This window comes from Arachis hypogaea, chromosome 6 (genome assembly GCF_003086295.3).
Source record: "Arachis hypogaea cultivar Tifrunner chromosome 6, arahy.Tifrunner.gnm2.J5K5, whole genome shotgun sequence".
Lineage (NCBI taxonomy): Eukaryota > Viridiplantae > Streptophyta > Magnoliopsida > Fabales > Fabaceae > Arachis > Arachis hypogaea.
The window spans coordinates 40,962,990-40,981,513 of NC_092041.1; the positions used below are offsets into that span (position 1 = coordinate 40,962,990).

At 47.9% G+C, this 18,524-nt stretch overlaps 42 non-coding genes and 2 pseudogenes across 42 annotated transcripts; all 44 read right to left on the bottom strand.

Moving 5' to 3' along the window:
• Window positions 1-5,122: 5,122 nt before the first annotated feature.
• Window positions 5,123-5,241, bottom strand: LOC112699072 (5S ribosomal RNA). The gene has a single exon (XR_003152194.1). It is a non-coding gene; the product is annotated as a 5S ribosomal RNA (ribosomal RNA).
• A 186-nt stretch (window positions 5,242-5,427) lies between these two features.
• Window positions 5,428-5,546, bottom strand: LOC112699116 (5S ribosomal RNA). Its single transcript, XR_003152236.1, has one exon. It is a non-coding gene; the product is annotated as a 5S ribosomal RNA (ribosomal RNA).
• Window positions 5,547-5,731: 185 nt separating this feature from the next.
• On the bottom strand, window positions 5,732-5,850 carry LOC112698795 (5S ribosomal RNA). Its single transcript, XR_003151932.1, has one exon. It is a non-coding gene; the product is annotated as a 5S ribosomal RNA (ribosomal RNA).
• A 186-nt stretch (window positions 5,851-6,036) lies between these two features.
• Window positions 6,037-6,155, bottom strand: LOC112698775 (5S ribosomal RNA). The gene has a single exon (XR_003151913.1). It is a non-coding gene; the product is annotated as a 5S ribosomal RNA (ribosomal RNA).
• Window positions 6,156-6,335: 180 nt separating this feature from the next.
• Window positions 6,336-6,454, bottom strand: LOC112699013 (5S ribosomal RNA). The gene has a single exon (XR_003152139.1). It is a non-coding gene; the product is annotated as a 5S ribosomal RNA (ribosomal RNA).
• Window positions 6,455-6,684: 230 nt separating this feature from the next.
• Window positions 6,685-6,803, bottom strand: LOC112699106 (5S ribosomal RNA). Its single transcript, XR_003152227.1, has one exon. It is a non-coding gene; the product is annotated as a 5S ribosomal RNA (ribosomal RNA).
• Window positions 6,804-6,985: 182 nt separating this feature from the next.
• LOC112698781 (5S ribosomal RNA) lies at window positions 6,986-7,104 on the bottom strand. The gene has a single exon (XR_003151919.1). It is a non-coding gene; the product is annotated as a 5S ribosomal RNA (ribosomal RNA).
• Window positions 7,105-7,293: 189 nt separating this feature from the next.
• LOC112698640 (5S ribosomal RNA) lies at window positions 7,294-7,412 on the bottom strand. The gene has a single exon (XR_003151785.1). It is a non-coding gene; the product is annotated as a 5S ribosomal RNA (ribosomal RNA).
• A 184-nt stretch (window positions 7,413-7,596) lies between these two features.
• On the bottom strand, window positions 7,597-7,715 carry LOC112699177 (5S ribosomal RNA). Its single transcript, XR_003152293.1, has one exon. It is a non-coding gene; the product is annotated as a 5S ribosomal RNA (ribosomal RNA).
• Window positions 7,716-7,898: 183 nt separating this feature from the next.
• Window positions 7,899-8,017, bottom strand: LOC112698551 (5S ribosomal RNA). The gene has a single exon (XR_003151701.1). It is a non-coding gene; the product is annotated as a 5S ribosomal RNA (ribosomal RNA).
• Window positions 8,018-8,215: 198 nt separating this feature from the next.
• On the bottom strand, window positions 8,216-8,333 carry LOC112698990 (5S ribosomal RNA). The gene has a single exon (XR_003152116.1). It is a non-coding gene; the product is annotated as a 5S ribosomal RNA (ribosomal RNA).
• Window positions 8,334-8,569: 236 nt separating this feature from the next.
• LOC112698603 (5S ribosomal RNA) lies at window positions 8,570-8,688 on the bottom strand. The gene has a single exon (XR_003151751.1). It is a non-coding gene; the product is annotated as a 5S ribosomal RNA (ribosomal RNA).
• Window positions 8,689-8,887: 199 nt separating this feature from the next.
• On the bottom strand, window positions 8,888-9,006 carry LOC112698613 (5S ribosomal RNA). The gene has a single exon (XR_003151760.1). It is a non-coding gene; the product is annotated as a 5S ribosomal RNA (ribosomal RNA).
• Window positions 9,007-9,199: 193 nt separating this feature from the next.
• Window positions 9,200-9,318, bottom strand: LOC112698949 (5S ribosomal RNA). The gene has a single exon (XR_003152077.1). It is a non-coding gene; the product is annotated as a 5S ribosomal RNA (ribosomal RNA).
• A 186-nt stretch (window positions 9,319-9,504) lies between these two features.
• On the bottom strand, window positions 9,505-9,623 carry LOC112699139 (5S ribosomal RNA). The gene has a single exon (XR_003152258.1). It is a non-coding gene; the product is annotated as a 5S ribosomal RNA (ribosomal RNA).
• Window positions 9,624-9,805: 182 nt separating this feature from the next.
• On the bottom strand, window positions 9,806-9,924 carry LOC112698966 (5S ribosomal RNA). Its single transcript, XR_003152093.1, has one exon. It is a non-coding gene; the product is annotated as a 5S ribosomal RNA (ribosomal RNA).
• A 194-nt stretch (window positions 9,925-10,118) lies between these two features.
• Window positions 10,119-10,237, bottom strand: LOC112698607 (5S ribosomal RNA). Its single transcript, XR_003151754.1, has one exon. It is a non-coding gene; the product is annotated as a 5S ribosomal RNA (ribosomal RNA).
• Window positions 10,238-10,421: 184 nt separating this feature from the next.
• LOC112699461 (5S ribosomal RNA) lies at window positions 10,422-10,535 on the bottom strand (annotated as a pseudogene).
• A 181-nt stretch (window positions 10,536-10,716) lies between these two features.
• Window positions 10,717-10,833, bottom strand: LOC112699428 (5S ribosomal RNA; annotated as a pseudogene).
• Window positions 10,834-11,017: 184 nt separating this feature from the next.
• Window positions 11,018-11,136, bottom strand: LOC112698387 (5S ribosomal RNA). The gene has a single exon (XR_003151542.1). It is a non-coding gene; the product is annotated as a 5S ribosomal RNA (ribosomal RNA).
• A 186-nt stretch (window positions 11,137-11,322) lies between these two features.
• Window positions 11,323-11,441, bottom strand: LOC112698388 (5S ribosomal RNA). The gene has a single exon (XR_003151543.1). It is a non-coding gene; the product is annotated as a 5S ribosomal RNA (ribosomal RNA).
• Window positions 11,442-11,629: 188 nt separating this feature from the next.
• On the bottom strand, window positions 11,630-11,748 carry LOC112698389 (5S ribosomal RNA). The gene has a single exon (XR_003151544.1). It is a non-coding gene; the product is annotated as a 5S ribosomal RNA (ribosomal RNA).
• A 186-nt stretch (window positions 11,749-11,934) lies between these two features.
• On the bottom strand, window positions 11,935-12,053 carry LOC112698390 (5S ribosomal RNA). The gene has a single exon (XR_003151545.1). It is a non-coding gene; the product is annotated as a 5S ribosomal RNA (ribosomal RNA).
• Window positions 12,054-12,240: 187 nt separating this feature from the next.
• On the bottom strand, window positions 12,241-12,359 carry LOC112698391 (5S ribosomal RNA). The gene has a single exon (XR_003151546.1). It is a non-coding gene; the product is annotated as a 5S ribosomal RNA (ribosomal RNA).
• A 188-nt stretch (window positions 12,360-12,547) lies between these two features.
• On the bottom strand, window positions 12,548-12,666 carry LOC112698392 (5S ribosomal RNA). Its single transcript, XR_003151547.1, has one exon. It is a non-coding gene; the product is annotated as a 5S ribosomal RNA (ribosomal RNA).
• Window positions 12,667-12,852: 186 nt separating this feature from the next.
• Window positions 12,853-12,971, bottom strand: LOC112698394 (5S ribosomal RNA). The gene has a single exon (XR_003151549.1). It is a non-coding gene; the product is annotated as a 5S ribosomal RNA (ribosomal RNA).
• A 190-nt stretch (window positions 12,972-13,161) lies between these two features.
• LOC112698395 (5S ribosomal RNA) lies at window positions 13,162-13,280 on the bottom strand. Its single transcript, XR_003151550.1, has one exon. It is a non-coding gene; the product is annotated as a 5S ribosomal RNA (ribosomal RNA).
• Window positions 13,281-13,468: 188 nt separating this feature from the next.
• Window positions 13,469-13,587, bottom strand: LOC112698396 (5S ribosomal RNA). Its single transcript, XR_003151551.1, has one exon. It is a non-coding gene; the product is annotated as a 5S ribosomal RNA (ribosomal RNA).
• A 189-nt stretch (window positions 13,588-13,776) lies between these two features.
• LOC112698397 (5S ribosomal RNA) lies at window positions 13,777-13,895 on the bottom strand. The gene has a single exon (XR_003151552.1). It is a non-coding gene; the product is annotated as a 5S ribosomal RNA (ribosomal RNA).
• Window positions 13,896-14,084: 189 nt separating this feature from the next.
• LOC112698398 (5S ribosomal RNA) lies at window positions 14,085-14,203 on the bottom strand. Its single transcript, XR_003151553.1, has one exon. It is a non-coding gene; the product is annotated as a 5S ribosomal RNA (ribosomal RNA).
• Window positions 14,204-14,390: 187 nt separating this feature from the next.
• On the bottom strand, window positions 14,391-14,509 carry LOC112698400 (5S ribosomal RNA). Its single transcript, XR_003151555.1, has one exon. It is a non-coding gene; the product is annotated as a 5S ribosomal RNA (ribosomal RNA).
• Window positions 14,510-14,701: 192 nt separating this feature from the next.
• LOC112698401 (5S ribosomal RNA) lies at window positions 14,702-14,820 on the bottom strand. The gene has a single exon (XR_003151556.1). It is a non-coding gene; the product is annotated as a 5S ribosomal RNA (ribosomal RNA).
• A 187-nt stretch (window positions 14,821-15,007) lies between these two features.
• On the bottom strand, window positions 15,008-15,126 carry LOC112698402 (5S ribosomal RNA). Its single transcript, XR_003151557.1, has one exon. It is a non-coding gene; the product is annotated as a 5S ribosomal RNA (ribosomal RNA).
• A 191-nt stretch (window positions 15,127-15,317) lies between these two features.
• LOC112698403 (5S ribosomal RNA) lies at window positions 15,318-15,436 on the bottom strand. Its single transcript, XR_003151558.1, has one exon. It is a non-coding gene; the product is annotated as a 5S ribosomal RNA (ribosomal RNA).
• A 188-nt stretch (window positions 15,437-15,624) lies between these two features.
• Window positions 15,625-15,743, bottom strand: LOC112698404 (5S ribosomal RNA). Its single transcript, XR_003151559.1, has one exon. It is a non-coding gene; the product is annotated as a 5S ribosomal RNA (ribosomal RNA).
• Window positions 15,744-15,935: 192 nt separating this feature from the next.
• On the bottom strand, window positions 15,936-16,054 carry LOC112698406 (5S ribosomal RNA). The gene has a single exon (XR_003151561.1). It is a non-coding gene; the product is annotated as a 5S ribosomal RNA (ribosomal RNA).
• Window positions 16,055-16,240: 186 nt separating this feature from the next.
• On the bottom strand, window positions 16,241-16,359 carry LOC112698407 (5S ribosomal RNA). The gene has a single exon (XR_003151562.1). It is a non-coding gene; the product is annotated as a 5S ribosomal RNA (ribosomal RNA).
• A 189-nt stretch (window positions 16,360-16,548) lies between these two features.
• On the bottom strand, window positions 16,549-16,667 carry LOC112698408 (5S ribosomal RNA). Its single transcript, XR_003151563.1, has one exon. It is a non-coding gene; the product is annotated as a 5S ribosomal RNA (ribosomal RNA).
• Window positions 16,668-16,858: 191 nt separating this feature from the next.
• On the bottom strand, window positions 16,859-16,977 carry LOC112698409 (5S ribosomal RNA). Its single transcript, XR_003151564.1, has one exon. It is a non-coding gene; the product is annotated as a 5S ribosomal RNA (ribosomal RNA).
• Window positions 16,978-17,166: 189 nt separating this feature from the next.
• LOC112698410 (5S ribosomal RNA) lies at window positions 17,167-17,285 on the bottom strand. Its single transcript, XR_003151565.1, has one exon. It is a non-coding gene; the product is annotated as a 5S ribosomal RNA (ribosomal RNA).
• A 191-nt stretch (window positions 17,286-17,476) lies between these two features.
• LOC112698411 (5S ribosomal RNA) lies at window positions 17,477-17,595 on the bottom strand. Its single transcript, XR_003151566.1, has one exon. It is a non-coding gene; the product is annotated as a 5S ribosomal RNA (ribosomal RNA).
• A 191-nt stretch (window positions 17,596-17,786) lies between these two features.
• Window positions 17,787-17,905, bottom strand: LOC112698412 (5S ribosomal RNA). The gene has a single exon (XR_003151567.1). It is a non-coding gene; the product is annotated as a 5S ribosomal RNA (ribosomal RNA).
• Window positions 17,906-18,095: 190 nt separating this feature from the next.
• LOC112698413 (5S ribosomal RNA) lies at window positions 18,096-18,214 on the bottom strand. The gene has a single exon (XR_003151568.1). It is a non-coding gene; the product is annotated as a 5S ribosomal RNA (ribosomal RNA).
• A 190-nt stretch (window positions 18,215-18,404) lies between these two features.
• On the bottom strand, window positions 18,405-18,523 carry LOC112698414 (5S ribosomal RNA). The gene has a single exon (XR_003151569.1). It is a non-coding gene; the product is annotated as a 5S ribosomal RNA (ribosomal RNA).
• Window position 18,524: the final 1 nt, after the last annotated feature.

Below are 18,524 nucleotides of genomic sequence, written 5' to 3' on the forward strand. Positions count from 1 at the left end.
AAAAGATGCAATTCTAGTGAAAAGAGGATAAATTCTTCCTAATCTAAGCAACAAAATAAACCTTTAGTTGTTCAAACTCGAATAATCCCCGACAACGGCGCCAAAAACTTGGTGCACGAATTTGTAATCCGTACAACTAACCAGCAAGTGCACTGGGTCGTCCAAGTAATACCTTACGTGAGTAAGGGTCGATCCCACGGAGATTATTGGTTTGAAGTAAGCTATGTTTATTTTATTATTCTTAGTCAGGATATTAATTAAAATTATCAGTTGGAATTATTAGATTGGAAAAATAAAAGAGAATAAAATCGTTACTTGTTGTGCAGTAATGAGAAATATGTTGGAGTTTTGGAGATGCTTTGTCCTCTGAATTTCTGTAATGTAATATTCAACTCAATTGTTTGTAAAGCACGTCTACGGCAAGCTGTATGTAGGGTGTCACCATTGTCAGTGGCTACCTCCCATCATCTCAGTGAAAACGGTCCAGATGCTCTGTCACAGCACGGCTAATCAGCTGTTGGTTCTCGATCATGTTGGAATAGGATCCGTTGATCCTTTTGCGTTTGTCATCACGCCCAGCAATCGCGAGTTTGAAGCACGTCACAGCCATTCAATCCTTGAATCCTACTTGGAATACCACATACAAGGTTTAGACCTTCCGGATTCTCAAGAGTGGCCGCCATCAATTCAAGCTTATAGCGCGGAGATTCCGATTAAGGAATCTAAGAGAAGCTCATTCAGTCTGATGTAGAACGGAGGTGTTTGTCAGGCACACGTTCATAGATTGAGGGAGGTGATGAGTGTCACGGATCATCACCTCTTTCATAATTAAGCGCGAATAAACATCTTAGATCGGACCATACACACGTTTGAGTGAAATAGAAACAATTGCATTAATTCATCGAGACGCTGCAGAGCTCCTCACCCCCAACAATGGAGTTTAGAGACTCATGCCGTCAAAAAGTATGTAATTCAGATCTGAAAATGTCATGAGGTCTAAAATAAGTCTCTAAAAGTTGTTTAAATAGAAAACTAGTAACCTAGGTTTACAGAAAATGAGCAAACTAAGATAATTGGTGCATAAATCCACTTCTGGGGCCCACTTGGTGTGTGCTGGGGCTGAGACTAAAGCTATCCACGAGCTGAGGCTTTTCTTGGAGTTGAACTCCAAGTCATGACGTGTTTTGGGCGTTCAACTCCGGATCATGACGTGTTTCTGGCGTTTAACTCCAGACAGCAGCATGTACTTGGCGTTCAACGCCAAGTTACGTCATCTATCTTCGCGCAAAGTATGGACTATTATATATTGCTGGAAATCCCTGGATGTCTACTTTCCAACGCCGTTGAGAGCGCGCCAATTAAACTCTTGTAGCTCCAGAAAATCTATTTCGAGTGCAGAGAGGTCAGGATTCAACAGCATCAGCAGTCCTTTTTCAGCCTAACTCAGATTTTTGCTCAGCTCCCTCAATTTCAGCCAGAAAATACCTGAAATCACAGAAAAACACACAAACTCATAGTAAAGTCCAGAAATATGATTTTTGCCTAAAAACTAATAATATTTAACTAAAAACTAATTAAAACATGCTAAAATCTACATGAAATTACCCCCAAAAAGCGTATAAAATATCCGCTCATCACAACACCAAACTTAAACTGTTGCTTGTCCTCAAGCAACTAGATAAATAAAATAGGATGAAAGAAATTAAGAAGTAATAATATCTAAGAGTTTTAAATGGAGCTCAGATTCTTATTAGATGAGCGGGGCTTGTAGCTTTTTGTTTCTGAACAGTTTTGGCATCTCCCTTTATCCTTTGAAATTCAGAATGATTGGCATCCATAGGAACTCAGAATTTAGATAGTATTATTGATTCTCCTAGTGTAGTGTGTTGATTCTTGAACACAGTTATTTTATGAGTCTTGGCCGTGGCCCTAAGCACTTTGTTTTCCAGTATTACCACCGGATACATAAATGCCACAGACACATGACTGGGTGAACCTTTTCAGATTGTGACTCAGCTTTGCTAGAGTCCCCAGTTAGAGGTGTCCAGAGCTCTTAAGCACACTCTTTTACTTTGGATCACGACTTTAACCACTCAGTCTCAAGCTTTTCACTTGGACCTGCATGCCACAAGCACATGGTTAGGGACAGCTTGATTTAGCTGCTTAGGCCTGGAAATACTTCCTTGGGCCCTCCTATCCACTGATGCTCAAAGCCTTGGATCCTTTTCACCCTTGCCTTTTGGTTTTAAGGGCTGTTGGCTCTTATTCCTTTTCTTGATCCAAATTTTTTTTTTTTGAGTTTTGCTTCAAGAATCAAATTCATGATTTTTCAGATCATCAATAATATTTTTCGTGTTCCTCATTCTTTCAGGAGCCAATATTCATAAAATTCAAGATCAAAATCATGCACTGTTCAAGCATTCATTCAGAAAACAAAAAGTATTGCCACTACATATAGTTAATTATAATTTTTATTATTAAGAACTCGAAAAACAAATTACTTCTTTATTCTAATTATCTACTATTTTATTCATGCCTGATGATGATGAGAAAAATAAATTATGACTTAATTGGGAATAAAACCAGAATAGATATACTAATTACCACTACTGCTACTACTACTACTACTATATATCTCCTAAGTAAATTTCTATAAAAACACTATCACAGAGATAAAGCTAAAAATTGGAACCCGACAACCTGTTGTTTTGAGAAGTAGATGTTCCTCTAATCTGTGGGGTGCTTTTCAAGGATTAATTTTTGGCGCTTCAGCTCCCTTAGATCACGCCCTTGCTCTTCCTGTTCCTTAAGCAGTTTGCAAAGCATGCTACTTTGATTGTTCTATTCTTCCTTTAATTGGTCCATAGCTTCTTGCAATTTGGAAATAGAAGCCTCAAGATGTTCCCAATATTCGAATTGAGGGAGTTCTGGAAGGACTTCCTGTGCTCTCTTCTTGTTTGAATCATCCTGCAGATGTTGTCTGTCCATTGATATTCTAGTGATTGGCCTCTCAACTGAGATATACTCTGTTATTCCCATCTTCACTCCGGCATCTTTGCAAAGCATAGAAATTAAGCTTGGATAGGCCAATCTGGCGTCCTTGGAATTCCTGTTTGCTATTTTGTATAGTTCACATGAGATCAGTTGATGGACTTCTACTTCTTTTCCCAACATGATGCAGTGAATCATTACTGCTCTTTTAATGGTAACTTCAGAACGGTTGCTGGTGGGCAATATGGAACGCGCAATGAAATCCAGCCAGCCTCTGGCTACTGGTTTTAGATCTTCTCTTTTGAGTTGATTTGGGATGCCAGTCGTGCTGGTGGTCCACCTGGCTTTAGGGATGCATATATCCTCTAGAATCTTGTCCAGACCTTTATTTACCCTCATCATTCTCCTATTAAAGGAGTCTGGGTCATCCTTCAGTTGAGGAAGCTTAAATATCTCCCTGATCTTGTCAGGATGGGTATGAACAATCTTTCCTCTGACTAAGGTCCGATGGTCATAGAGAGCAGCTCCAATTATTCTTTGCCTGTCTGTCTGCCATAGATTAGCATAGAACTCCTGAACCATGTTCTTTCCCACTTTCGTTTCAGGATTGGCTAGAATTTCCTAGTTCCTGTTTCGAATTTGCTCTTGGATCTCCGAATATTCATCTTCCTTCAGATCAAATTTGACTTCCGGGATCACTGATCTGTGACTCATTATTTTGTAGTAATGGTCTGAATGTTCTTTAGTTAAGAACTTCCCTTGATTCCAAAGTGGCTTTGGAGTATTCTCTTTCTTGCCTCTTGGGGTGGGTTGTTTTCCTTTAGGAGCCATGATCTTAATGAGTATGTTTTTGTGTTCACGGATAAACTCACCAAACTTAGAGCTTTGCTTGTCCTCAAGCAAAAGAGAAGAAAGGAGAAGGATAGGAGGAGAGCAAGTGTGGCATGGTGATGATGAGAGGGGCGCCGAATTCAATATATAGGGAGGGGTGGGAAATTTCGAAAATAAGAAAAAGATAGATATGATAAGAAAAAGATATAGTTTAAAAAGAGAAAGATATGAATAATATTTAAAAAGATAAATCTGAATTTTTAATTTTGAAAAAGATTTTAAAAAGATAATTGAGTTTTGAAAACAAACTTAAAAGAGTTGGATTGGATTGGAAAACAATTTGTCTTTATGAATTAAGATATATTTGATATTTTTGAAAAAGGGATTTTAGAAATTAGGGTTCTTAGAAACTAATTTGATTTTGAAGGATGACATTTTGAAACATGTTTATGCAAGAAATCATGAATTGAAACATAAAAATTTAGAAAAATTATAAAGAAAAACGAATTTTACCTCCTCCCCACCATCCTGGCGTTAAACGCCCAAACGATGCATGTTTTGGGCGTTTAATGCCCAAATGCTGCTTCTCCTGGGCGTTCAACGCCCAGCTGATGCTTTTTTCTGGCGTTGAACGCCAGGAAGTCCTTTGTCACTGGGCGTTTTTCTGAACGGCCAGGATGCTAACAATCTGGCGTTAAACGCCCAGAAGGTGCTTCTTTCTGGCGTTCAACACCCAGAAGATGCTCCTTTCTGGCGTTTAACGCCCAGATGGCTACCCTTACTGGCGTTGAACGCCCAGTGGGTGCTTCTTTTGGGCGTTCAACGCCCAAAATGTTTCTTACTGGCTTTTTCACGCCAGTGAGCTTCCGAATTTCCCTGTAACTCTGTGAATTCAATCAATTGCTATTTTTACCCTTTGAAGATACTTGGACACATACCTGTAAAAAAAAGAAATTTATTTAATTAGTAAATAAACTTTGTAAATGGCTGGGTTGCCTCCCAGCAAGCGCCTCTTTATTGTCTTTAGCTAGACTACCACTGAGCTCTAACCAAGTCTCAGTTTTGAGCATTCTTGCTCGAAGTTACTTAGTGCTGGTATGATCGCACCTATTATAGTTCGCACACACAATTTTCTTAACCATGCGGCGTGAGAGAGCGTAACACTATCTGCGAAAACTTGCGGGTACCGTAGGTGCCTGCCGAGGATGACGCCATTGTGGCTCGCCCTTAGGTGTCCTACTCGGGATAGCGACATTTAAAGAATGAAGGTCGGCACGACGTAAAAAAAAAAAAAAAGAAAGAGGTCCAACACGAGGACATCCCAGGAGGTCACCCATCCTAGTACTAGTCTCGCCCAAGCACGCTTAACTGCGGAGTTCTGATGGGATCCGGTGCATTAGTGCTGGTATGATCGCACCTATTATAGTTCGCACACACAATTTTCTTAACCATACGGCGCGAGAGAGCGTAACACTATCCACGAAGCCTTGCGGGTACCGTAGGTGCCTGCCGAGGATGAGACCATTGCGGCTCGCCCTTAGGTGTCCTACTCGAGATAGCGTCATTTAAAGAATGAAGGTCGACACGACGTAAAAAAAAAAGAAAGAGGTGCAACACGAGGACTTCCCAGGAGGTCACCCATCAGAGTACTACTCTCGCCCAAGCACGCTTAACTGCGGAGTTTTGATGGGATCCGGTGCATTAGTGCTGGTATGATCAAACCTATTATAGTTCGCACACACAATTTTCTTAACCATGCGGCGCGAGAGAGCGTAACACTATCCATGAAGCCTTGCGGGTACCGTAGGTGCCTGCCGAGGATGAGGCCATTGCGGCTCGCCCTTAGGTGTCCTACTCGGGATAGCGTCATTTAAAGAATGAAGGTCGGCACGACGTAAAAAAAAAAAAAGAGGTGCAACATGAGGACTTCCCAGGAGGTAACCCATCCTAGTACTACTCTCGCCCAAGCACGCTTAACTGCGGAGTTCTGATGGGATCCGGTGCATTAGTGCTGGTATGATCGCACCTATTATAGTTCGCACACACAATTTTCTTAACCATGCGGCGTGAGAGAGCGTAACACTATCCACGAAGCCTTTCGGGTACCGTAGGTGCCTACCGAGGATGAGGCCATTGCGGCTCGCCCTTAGGTGTCCTATTCGGGATAGCGTCATTTAAAGAATGAAGGTCGGCACGACGTAAACAAAAAAAAAAGAGGTGCAACACGAGGACTTCCCAGGAGGTAACCCATCCTACTACTACTCTCGCCCAAGCACGCTTAACTGCGGAGTTCTGATGGGATCCGGTGCATTAGTGCTGGTATGATCACACCTATTATAGTTCGAACACACAATTTTCTTAACCATGCGGCGCGAGAGAGCGTAACACTATCCACGAAGCCTTGCGGGTACCGTAGGTGCCTGTCGAGGATGAGACCATTGCGGATTGTTCGAAGGTGTCCTACTTGGGATAGGTCATTTAAAGAACGAGGGTCAGCACGACGTAAAAAAAAAGAGGTGCAACACGAGGACTTTCCAGGAGGTCACCCATCCTAGTACTACTCTCGCCCAAGTACACTTAACTGCGGAGTTCTGATGGGATCCGGTGCATTAGTGCTGATATGATCGCACCTATTATAGTTTGCACACACAATTTTCTTAACCATGCGGCGCGAGAGAGCGTAACACTATCCACGAAGCCTGGCGGGTACCGTAGGTGGCGCGAGAGAGCGTAACACTATCCACGAAGCCTGGCGGGTACCGTAGGTGTCTGCCGAGGATGAGGCCATTGCGGCTCGCCCTTAGGTGTCCTACTCGGGATAGCGTCATTTAAAGAATGAAGGTCGGCACGACGTAAAAAAAAAAGGTGCAACACGAAGACTTCCCAGGAGGTCACCCATCCTAGTACTACTCTCGCCCAAGCACGCTTAACTGCTGAGTTCTGATGGGATCCGGTGCCTTAGTGCTGGTATGATCGTACCTATTATAGTTTGCACACACAATTTTCTTAACCATGCGGCGCGAGAGAGCGTAACACTATCCACGAAGCCTGGCGGGTACCGTAGGTGCCTGCCGAGGATGAGGCCATTGCGGCTCGCCCTTAGGTGTCCTACTCGGGATAGCGTCATTTAAAGAATGAAGGTCGGCACGACGTAAGAAAAAAAAAGGTGCAACATGAGGACTTCCCAGGAGGTCACCCATCCTAGTACTACTCTCGCCCAAGCACGCTTAACTGCGGAGTTCTGATGGGATCCGGTGCCTTAGTGCTGGTATGATCGCACCTATTATAGTTCGCACACACAATTTTCTTAACCATGCGGCGCGAGAGAGCATAACACTATCCGCGAAGCCTTGCGGGTACCGTAGGTGCCTGCCGAGGATGAGGCCATTGCGGCTCGCCCTTAGGTGTCCTACTCGGGATAGCGTCATTTAAAGAATGAAGGTCGGCACGACGTAAAAGAAAAAAAAAACAGAAGTGCAACACGAGGACTTCCCAGGAGGTCACCCATTAGAGTACTACTCTCGCCCAAGCACGCTTAACTGCGGAGTTCTGATGGGATCCGGTGCATTAGTGCTGGTATGATCGCACCTATTATAGTTCGAACACACAATTTTCTTAACCATGCGGCGCGAGAGAGCGTAACACTATCCACGAAGCCTTGCGGGTACCGTAGGTGCCTGCCGAGGATGAGACCATTGCGGCTTGTTCGAAGGTGTCCTACTTGGGATAGCGTCATTTAAAGAACGAGGGTCAGCACGACGTAAAAAAAAAAAAGAGGTGCAACACGAGGACTTCCCAGGAGGTCACCCATCCTAGTACTACTCTCGCCCAAGTACACTTAATTGCGGAGTTTTCATGGGATCCGGTACACTAGTGCTGGTATGATCGCACCTATTATAGTTCGCACACACAATTTTCTTAACCATGTGGAGCGAGAGAGCGTAACACTATCCGCGAAGCCTTGCGGGTACCGTAGGTGCCTGCCGAGGATGAGGCCATTGCGGCTCGCCCTTAGGTGTCCTACTCGGGATAGCGTCATTTAAAGAATGAAGGTCGGCACGACGTAAAAAAAAACAGAAGTGCAACACGAGGACTTCCCAGGAGGTCACCCATCAGAGTACTACCCTCGCCCAAGCACGCTTAACTGCGGAGTTCTGATGGGATCCGGTGCATTAGTGCTGGTATGATCGCACCTATTATAGTTCGCACACACAATTTTCTTAACCATGCGGCGCGAGAGAGGGTAACACTATCCACGAAGCCTTACGGGTACCGTAGGTGCCTGCCAAGGATGAGGCCATTGCGGCTCGCGCTTAGGTGTCCTACTCGGGATAGCGTCATTTAAAGAATGAAGGTCGGCACGACGAAAAAAAAATAAAAAATAAAAAATAAAGAGGTGCAACACGAGGACTTCCAGGAGGTAACCCATCCTAGTACTACTCTCGCCCAAGCACGCTTAACTGCAGAGTTCTGATGGGATCCGGTGCATTAGTGCTGGTATGATCGCACCTATTATAGTTTGCACACACAATTTTCTTAACCATGCGGCGCGAGAGAGCGTAACACTATCCACGAAGCCTGGTGGGTACCGTAGGTGGCGCGAGAGAGCGTAACACTATCCACGAAGCCTGGCGGGTACCGTAGGTGCCTGCCGAGGATGAGGCCATTAGGGCTCGCCCTTAGGTGTCCTACTCGGGATAGCGTCATTTAAAGAATGAAGGTCGGCACGACGTAAAAAAAAAAAACAGAAGTGCAACACGAGGACTTCCCAGGAGGTCACCCATCAGAGTACTACTCTCGCCCAAGCACGCTTAACTGCGGAGTTCTGATGGGATCCGGTGCATTAGTGCTGGTATGATCGCACCTATTATAGTTCGCACACACAATTTTCTTAACCATGCGGCGCGAGAGAGGGTAACACTATCCACGAAGCCTTGCGGGTACCGTAGGTGCCTGCCAAGGATGAGGCCATTGCGGCTTGCGCTTAGGTGTCCTACTCGGGATAGCGTCATTTAAAGAATGAAGGTCGGCACGACGAAAAAAAAAATAAAAAATAAAAAATAAAGAGGTGCAACACGAGGACTTCCCAGGAGGTAACCCATCCTAGTACTACTCTCGCCCAAGCACGCTTAACTGCGGAGTTCTGATGGGATCCGGTGCCTTAGTGCTGGTATGATCGCACCTATTATAGTTCGCACACACAATTTTCTTAACCATGCGGAGCGAGAGAGCGTAACACTATCCGCGAAGCCTTGCGGGTACCGTAGGTGCCTGCCGAGGATGAGGCCATTGCGGCTCGCCCTTAGGTGTCCTACTCGGGATAGCGTCATTTAAAGAATGAAGGTCGGCACGACGTAAAAAAAAAAAAAAAAAAACAGAAGTGCAACACGAGGACTTCCCAGGAGGTCACCCATCAGAGTACTACTCTCGCCCAAGCACGCTTAACTGCGGAGTTCTGATGGGATGCGGTGCATTAGTGCTGGTATGATCGCACCTATTATAGTTCGCACACACAATTTTCTTAACCATGCGGCGCGAGAGAGGGTAACACTATCCACGAAACCTTGCGGGAACCGTAGGTGCCTGCCGAGGATGAGGCCATTGCGGCTCGCGCTTAAGTGTCCTACTCGGGATAGCGTCATTTAAAGAATGAAGGTCGGCACGACGTAAAAAAAAAATAAAGAGGTGCAACACGAGGACTTCCCAAGAGGTCACCCATCCAAGTACTACTCTAGCCCATGCACGTTTAACTGCGAAATTCTGATGGGATCCGGTGCATTAGTGCTGGTATGATCGCACCTATTATAGTTTGCACACACAATTTTCTTAACCATGCGGCGCGAGAGAGCGTAACACTATCCACGAAGCCTGGCGGGTACCATAGGTGCCTGCCGAGGATGAGGCCATTGCGGCTTGCCCTTAGGTGTCCTACTCGGGATAGCGTCATTTAAAGAATGAAGGTCGGCACGACGTAAGAAAAAAAAAGGTGCAACATGAGGACTTCCCAGGAGGTCACCCATCCTAGTACTACTCTTGCCCAAGCACGCTTAACTACGGAGTTCTGATGGGATCCGGTGCCTTAGTGCTGGTATGATCGCACCTATTATAGTTCGCACACACAATTTTCTTAACCATGCGGCGCGAGAGAGCATAACACTATCCGCGAAGCCTTGCGGGTACCGTAGGTGCCTGCCGAGGATGAGGCCATTGCGGCTCGCCCTTAGGTGTCCTACTCGGGATAGCGTCATTTAAAGAATGAAGGTCGGCACGACGTAAAAAAAAAAAAAAAAAAAAAAGAGGTGCAACACGAGGACTTCCCAGGAGGTCACCCATCCTAGTACTACTCCCGCCCAAGCACGCTTAACTGCAGAGTTCTGATGGGATCCGGTGCATTAGTGCTGGTATGATCGCACCTATTATAGTTCGCACACAGAATTTTCTTAATCATGCAGCGCGAGGGAGCGTAACACTATCCATGAAGCCTTGCGAGTACCGTAGGTACCTGCCGAGGATGAGACCATTGCGGCTCGCCTTAGGTGTCCTACTCGGGATAGCGTCATTTAAAGAATGAAGTCGGCACGACGTAAAAAAAAAAAAAAAAAGTGCAACACGAGGACTTCCCAGGAGGTCACCCATCCTAGTACTACTCTCGCCCAAGCACGCTTAACTGCGGAGTTCTAGGGATCCGTGCATTAGTGCTGGTAGATGCACCTATTATAGTTCGCACACACAATTTTCTTACCATGCGGCGCGAGAGAGCGTAACACTATCCGCGAAGCCTTGCGGGTACCGTAGGTGCCTGCCGAGGATGAGGCCATTGCGGCTCGCCCTTAGGTGTCCTACTCGGGATAGCGTCATTTAAAGAATGAAGGTCGGCACGACGTAAAAAAAAAAAAAGGTCAACACGAGGACTTCCCAGGAGGTCACCCATCCTATACTACTCCGCCCAAGCACGCTTAACTGCGGAGTTCTGATGGGATCCGGTGCATTAGTGCTGGTATGATCGCACCTATTATAGTTCGCACACACAATTTTCTTAACATGCGCGCGAGAGAGCGTAACACTATCCACGAAGCCTTGCGGTACCGTAGGTGCCTGCCGAGGATGAGCCATTGCGGCTCGCCTTAGGTGTCTACTCGGGATAGCGTCATTTAAAGAAGAAGGTCGGCACGACGTAAAAAAAAAAAAAAAAAAAGAGGTGCAACACGAGGACTTCCCAGGAGGTCACCCATCCTAGTACTACTCTCGCCCAAGCACGCTTAACTGCGGAGTTCTGATGGGATCCGGTGCATTAGTGCTGGTATGATCGCACCTATTATAGTTCGCACACACAATTTTCTTAACCATGCGGCGCGAGAGAGCGTAACACTATCCGCGAAGCCTTGCGGGTACCGTAGGTGCCTGCCGAGGATGAGGCCATTGCGGCTCGCCCTTAGGTGTCCTACTCGGGATAGCGTCATTTAAAGAATGAAGGTCGGCACGACGTAAAAAAAAAAAAAAGAGGTGCAACACGAGGACTTCCCAGGAGGTCACCCATCCTAGTACTACTCTCGCCCAAGCACGCTTAACTGCGGAGTTCTGATGGGATCCGGTGCATTAGTGCTGGTATGATCGCACCTATTATAGTTCGCACACACAATTTTCTTAACCATGCGGCGCGAGAGAGCGTAACACTATCCACGAAGCCTTGCGGGTACCGTAGGTGCCTGCCGAGGATGAGGCCATTGCGGCTCGCCCTTAGGTGTCCTACTCGGGATAGCGTCATTTAAAGAATGAAGGTCGGCACGACGTAAAAAAAAAAAAAAAAGAGGTGCAACACGAGGACTTCCCAGGAGGTCACCCATCCTAGTACTACTCTCGCCCAAGCACGCTTAACTGCGGAGTTCTGATGGGATCCGGTGCATTAGTGCTGGTATGATCGCACCTATTATAGTTCGCACACACAATTTTCTTAACCATGCGGCGCGAGAGAGCGTAACACTATCCGCGAAGCCTTGCGGGTACCGTAGGTGCCTGCCGAGGATGAGGCCATTGCGGCTCGCCCTTAGGTGTCCTACTCGGGATAGCGTCATTTAAAGAATGAAGGTCGGCACGACGTAAAAAAAAAAAAAAGAGGTGCAACACGAGGACTTCCCAGGAGGTCACCCATCCTAGTACTACTCTCGCCCAAGCACGCTTAACTGCGGAGTTCTGATGGGATCCGGTGCATTAGTGCTGGTATGATCGCACCTATTATAGTTCGCACACACAATTTTCTTAACCATGCGGCGCGAGAGAGCGTAACACTATCCGCGAAGCCTTGCGGGTACCGTAGGTGCCTGCCGAGGATGAGGCCATTGCGGCTCGCCCTTAGGTGTCCTACTCGGGATAGCGTCATTTAAAGAATGAAGGTCGGCACGACGTAAAAAAAAAAAAAAAGAGGTGCAACACGAGGACTTCCCAGGAGGTCACCCATCCTAGTACTACTCTCGCCCAAGCACGCTTAACTGCGGAGTTCTGATGGGATCCGGTGCATTAGTGCTGGTATGATCGCACCTATTATAGTTCGCACACACAATTTTCTTAACCATGCGGCGCGAGAGAGCGTAACACTATCCACGAAGCCTTGCGGGTACCGTAGGTGCCTGCCGAGGATGAGGCCATTGCGGCTCGCCCTTAGGTGTCCTACTCGGGATAGCGTCATTTAAAGAATGAAGGTCGGCACGACGTTAAAAAAAAAAAAAAAGAGGTGCAACACGAGGACTTCCCAGGAGGTCACCCATCCTAGTACTACTCTCGCCCAAGCACGCTTAACTGCGGAGTTCTGATGGGATCCGGTGCATTAGTGCTGGTATGATCGCACCTATTATAGTTCGCACACACAATTTTCTTAACCATGCGGCGCGAGAGAGCGTAACACTATCCGCGAAGCCTTGCGGGTACCGTAGGTGCCTGCCGAGGATGAGGCCATTGCGGCTCGCCCTTAGGTGTCCTACTCGGGATAGCGTCATTTAAAGAATGAAGGTCGGCACGACGTAAAAAAAAAAAAAAGAGGTGCAACACGAGGACTTCCCAGGAGGTCACCCATCCTAGTACTACTCTCGCCCAAGCACGCTTAACTGCGGAGTTCTGATGGGATCCGGTGCATTAGTGCTGGTATGATCGCACCTATTATAGTTCGCACACACAATTTTCTTAACCATGCGGCGCGAGAGAGCGTAACACTATCCGCGAAGCCTTGCGGGTACCGTAGGTGCCTGCCGAGGATGAGGCCATTGCGGCTCGCCCTTAGGTGTCCTACTCGGGATAGCGTCATTTAAAGAATGAAGGTCGGCACGACGTTAAAAAAAAAAAAAAAAAGAGGTGCAACACGAGGACTTCCCAGGAGGTCACCCATCCTAGTACTACTCTCGCCCAAGCACGCTTAACTGCGGAGTTCTGATGGGATCCGGTGCATTAGTGCTGGTATGATCGCACCTATTATAGTTCGCACACACAATTTTCTTAACCATGCGGCGCGAGAGAGCGTAACACTATCCGCGAAGCCTTGCGGGTACCGTAGGTGCCTGCCGAGGATGAGGCCATTGCGGCTCGCCCTTAGGTGTCCTACTCGGGATAGCGTCATTTAAAGAATGAAGGTCGGCACGACGTTAAAAAAAAAAAAAAAGAGGTGCAACACGAGGACTTCCCAGGAGGTCACCCATCCTAGTACTACTCTCGCCCAAGCACGCTTAACTGCGGAGTTCTGATGGGATCCGGTGCATTAGTGCTGGTATGATCGCACCTATTATAGTTCGCACACACAATTTTCTTAACCATGCGGCGCGAGAGAGCGTAACACTATCCACGAAGCCTTGCGGGTACCGTAGGTGCCTGCCGAGGATGAGGCCATTGCGGCTCGCCCTTAGGTGTCCTACTCGGGATAGCGTCATTTAAAGAATGAAGGTCGGCACGACGTTAAAAAAAAAAAAAAAAGAGGTGCAACACGAGGACTTCCCAGGAGGTCACCCATCCTAGTACTACTCTCGCCCAAGCACGCTTAACTGCGGAGTTCTGATGGGATCCGGTGCATTAGTGCTGGTATGATCGCACCTATTATAGTTCGCACACACAATTTTTTAACCATGCGGCGCGAGAGAGCGTAACACTATCCGCGAAGCCTTGCGGGTACCGTAGGTGCCTGCCGAGGATGAGGCCATTGCGGCTCGCCCTTAGGTGTCCTACTCGGGATAGCGTCATTTAAAGAATGAAGGTCGGCACGACGTTAAAAAAAAAAAAAAAAAGAGGTGCAACACGAGGACTTCCCAGGAGGTCACCCATCCTAGTACTACTCTCGCCCAAGCACGCTTAACTGCGGAGTTCTGATGGGATCCGGTGCATTAGTGCTGGTATGATCGCACCTATTATAGTTCGCACACACAATTTTCTTAACCATGCGGCGCGAGAGAGCGTAACACTATCCCGAAGCCTTGCGGTACCGTAGGTGCCTGCCGAGGATGAGGCCATTGCGGCTCGCCCTTAGGTGTCCTACTCGGGATAGCGTCATTTAAAGAATGAAGGTCGGCACGACGTTAAAAAAAAAAAAAAAAGAGGTGCAACACGAGGACTTCCCAGGAGGTCACCCATCCTAGTACTACTCTCGCCCAAGCACGCTTAACTGCGGAGTTCTGATGGGATCCGGTGCATTAGTGCTGGTATGATCGCACCTATTATAGTTCGCACACACAATTTTGTTAACCATGCGGCGCGAGAGAGCGTAACACTATCCGCGAAGCCTTGCGGGTACCGTAGGTGCCTGCCGAGGATGAGGCCATTGCGGCTCGCCCTTAGGTGTCCTACTCGGGATAGCGTCATTTAAAGAATGAAGGTCGGCACGACGTTAAAAAAAAAAAAAAAAAAAGAGGTGCAACACGAGGACTTCCCAGGAGGTCACCCATCCTAGTACTACTCTCGCCCAAGCACGCTTAACTGCGGAGTTCTGATGGGATCCGGTGCATTAGTGCTGGTATGATCGCACCTATTATAGTTCGCACACACAATTTTCTTAACCATGCGGCGCGAGAGAGCGTAACACTATCCCGAAGCCTTGCGGTACCGTAGGTGCCTGCCGAGGATGAGGCCATTGCGGCTCGCCCTTAGGTGTCCTACTCGGGATAGCGTCATTTAAAGAATGAAGGTCGGCACGACGTTAAAAAAAAAAAAAAAAGAGGTGCAACACGAGGACTTCCCAGGAGGTCACCCATCCTAGTACTACTCTCGCCCAAGCACGCTTAACTGCGGAGTTCTGATGGGATCCGGTGCATTAGTGCTGGTATGATCGCACCTATTATAGTTCGCACACACAATTTTTTAACCATGCGGCGCGAGAGAGCGTAACACTATCCGCGAAGCCTTGCGGGTACCGTAGGTGCCTGCCGAGGATGAGGCCATTGCGGCTCGCCCTTAGGTGTCCTACTCGGGATAGCGTCATTTAAAGAATGAAGGTCGGCACGACGTTAAAAAAAAAAAAAAAAAAAGAGGTGCAACACGAGGACTTCCCAGGAGGTCACCCATCCTAGTACTACTCTCGCCCAAGCACGCTTAACTGCGGAGTTCTGATGGGATCCGGTGCATTAGTGCTGGTATGATCGCACCTATTATAGTTCGCACACACAATTTTTTAACCATGCGGCGCGAGAGAGCGTAACACTATCCGCGAAGCCTTGCGGGTACCGTAGGTGCCTGCCGAGGATGAGGCCATTGCGGCTCGCCCTTAGGTGTCCTACTCGGGATAGCGTCATTTAAAGAATGAAGGTCGGCACGACGTTAAAAAAAAAAAAAAAAGAGGTGCAACACGAGGACTTCCCAGGAGGTCACCCATCCTAGTACTACTCTCGCCCAAGCACGCTTAACTGCGGAGTTCTGATGGGATCCGGTGCATTAGTGCTGGTATGATCGCACCTATTATAGTTCGCACACACAATTTTGTTAACCATGCGGCGCGAGAGAGCGTAACACTATCCGCGAAGCCTTGCGGGTACCGTAGGTGCCTGCCGAGGATGAGGCCATTGCGGCTCGCCCTTAGGTGTCCTACTCGGGATAGCGTCATTTAAAGAATGAAGGTCGGCACGACGTTAAAAAAAAAAAAAAAAAAAGAGGTGCAACACGAGGACTTCCCAGGAGGTCACCCATCCTAGTACTACTCTCGCCCAAGCACGCTTAACTGCGGAGTTCTGATGGGATCCGGTGCATTAGTGCTGGTATGATCGCACCTATTATAGTTCGCACACACAATTTTTTAACCATGCGGCGCGAGAGAGCGTAACACTATCCCGAAGCCTTGCGGTACCGTAGGTGCCTGCCGAGGATGAGGCCATTGCGGCTCGCCCTTAGGTGTCCTACTCGGGATAGCGTCATTTAAAGAATGAAGGTCGGCACGACGTTAAAAAAAAAAAAAAAAGAGGTGCAACACGAGGACTTCCCAGGAGGTCACCCATCCTAGTACTACTCTCGCCCAAGCACGCTTAACTGCGGAGTTCTGATGGGATCCGGTGCATTAGTGCTGGTATGATCGCACCTATTATAGTTCGCACACACAATTTTTTAACCATGCGGCGCGAGAGAGCGTAACACTATCCGCGAAGCCTTGCGGGTACCGTAGGTGCCTGCCGAGGATGAGGCCATTGCGGCTCGCCCTTAGGTGTCCTACTCGGGATAGCGTCATTTAAAGAATGAAGGTCGGCACGACGTTAAAAAAAAAAAAAAAAAGAGGTGCAACACGAGGACTTCCCAGGAGGTCACCCATCCTAGTACTACTCTCGCCCAAGCACGCTTAACTGCGGAGTTCTGATGGGATCCGGTGCATTAGTGCTGGTATGATCGCACCTATTATAGTTCGCACACACAATTTTGTTAACCATGCGGCGCGAGAGAGCGTAACACTATCCACGAAGCCTTGCGGGTACCGTAGGTGCCTGCCGAGGATGAGGCCATTGCGGCTCGCCCTTAGGTGTCCTACTCGGGATAGCGTCATTTAAAGAATGAAGGTCGGCACGACGTTAAAAAAAAAAAAAAAAAAGAGGTGCAACACGAGGACTTCCCAGGAGGTCACCCATCCTAGTACTACTCTCGCCCAAGCACGCTTAACTGCGGAGTTCTGATGGGATCCGGTGCATTAGTGCTGGTATGATCGCACCTATTATAGTTCGCACACACAATTTTGTTAACCATGCGGCGCGAGAGAGCGTAACACTATCCGCGAAGCCTTGCGGGTACCGTAGGTGCCTGCCGAGGATGAGGCCATTGCGGCTCGCCCTTAGGTGTCCTACTCGGGATAGCGTCATTTAAAGAATGAAGGTCGGCACGACGTTAAAAAAAAAAAAAAAAGAGGTGCAACACGAGGACTTCCCAGGAGGTCACCCATCCTAGTACTACTCTCGCCCAAGCACGCTTAACTGCGGAGTTCTGATGGGATCCGGTGCATTAGTGCTGGTATGATCGCACCTATTATAGTTCGCACACACAATTTTGTTAACCATGCGGCGCGAGAGAGCGTAACACTATCCGCGAAGCCTTGCGGGTACCGTAGGTGCCTGCCGAGGATGAGGCCATTGCGGCTCGCCCTTAGGTGTCCTACTCGGGATAGCGTCATTTAAAGAATGAAGGTCGGCACGACGTTAAAAAAAAAAAAAAAAAAGAGGTGCAACACGAGGACTTCCCAGGAGGTCACCCATCCTAGTACTACTCTCGCCCAAGCACGCTTAACTGCGGAGTTCTGATGGGATCCGGTGCATTAGTGCTGGTATGATCGCACCTATTATAGTTCGCACACACAATTTTGTTAACCATGCGGCGCGAGAGAGCGTAACACTATCCGCGAAGCCTTGCGGGTACCGTAGGTGCCTGCCGAGGATGAGGCCATTGCGGCTCGCCCTTAGGTGTCCTACTCGGGATAGCGTCATTTAAAGAATGAAGGTCGGCACGACGTTAAAAAAAAAAAAAAAAAAGAGGTGCAACACGAGGACTTCCCAGGAGGTCACCCATCCTAGTACTACTCTCGCCCAAGCACGCTTAACTGCGGAGTTCTGATGGGATCCGGTGCATTAGTGCTGGTATGATCGCACCTATTATAGTTCGCACACACAATTTTGTTAACCATGCGGCGCGAGAGAGCGTAACACTATCCGCGAAGCCTTGCGGGTACCGTAGGTGCCTGCCGAGGATGAGGCCATTGCGGCTCGCCCTTAGGTGTCCTACTCGGGATAGCGTCATTTAAAGAATGAAGGTCGGCACGACGTTAAAAAAAAAAAAAAAAAGAGGTGCAACACGAGGACTTCCCAGGAGGTCACCCATCCTAGTACTACTCTCGCCCAAGCACGCTTAACTGCGGAGTTCTGATGGGATCCGGTGCATTAGTGCTGGTATGATCGCACCTATTATAGTTCGCACACACAATTTTGTTAACCATGCGGCGCGAGAGAGCGTAACACTATCCGCGAAGCCTTGCGGGTACCGTAGGTGCCTGCCGAGGATGAGGCCATTGCGGCTCGCCCTTAGGTGTCCTACTCGGGATAGCGTCATTTAAAGAATGAAGGTCGGCACGACGTTAAAAAAAAAAAAAAAAAGAGGTGCAACACGAGGACTTCCCAGGAGGTCACCCATCCTAGTACTACTCTCGCCCAAGCACGCTTAACTGCGGAGTTCTGATGGGATCCGGTGCATTAGTGCTGGTATGATCGCACCTA